Here is a 682-nt window from a genome sequence, read left to right as displayed (position 1 = left end):
TATAGAACAAATTAATCTTATTTAAGTAATCAAAAAATTGAAAAAAAACTAATTAAAATAAAAACTAAATTAATCAACAAAAATTAAATATATTGAGAAAGCATTAGACTAAAGACCTAGAATTATGGGTTCATTCAACACTTCATCTTATATCAGCTTCTCTCATTATTTACATTCATGGATGATTTTACTAATCTCGAATCCAAATCTATGTGCAAGTCTCCGTCGAGATGCTTGCACAAATACCTAACTTAATTTGATCACTGTGTCAATAAGAATCAATTAAATAAGGTTTATTAAGCCAGTGATCTAATTTGGCTATCTATGACAATTGGCGTATGTTTACCCGAATCACGAATCAAATCACCTAAGCGAATTGAACATACACTATTCAAATCTTAGTCCAATCGACAATCTCTCTGTTGAGTCTCAATTAGATTCACAAATCAATTAATTATTAGCCAGACAATCAAAAGCATTAAGAACATATTTGAATAAGCAAAATTATGCCCATTAATAGTAAATAAAAGAGAAAAATATTCAGATTACACGTTGAAATCCATCATAATCCTAGAAAGATAATTTAGATCATAATAACTAATAAAAACAACATCCAAAGAAATTTAACCACAAATCCAAGTTAAAGAAAATAAAAGAAACACAAAAGTAGAGAAAGAAACTA

Source organism: Theobroma umbraticum, unplaced genomic scaffold (assembly GCF_002168275.2).
Source record: "Theobroma umbraticum cultivar Fairchild unplaced genomic scaffold, ASM216827v3 scaffold_146.0, whole genome shotgun sequence".
NCBI classification, from domain to species: Eukaryota; Viridiplantae; Streptophyta; class Magnoliopsida; order Malvales; family Malvaceae; genus Theobroma; species Theobroma umbraticum.
The sequence above is the reverse complement of the archived record's forward strand: the minus strand, read 5'-3'. Positions refer to the sequence as shown.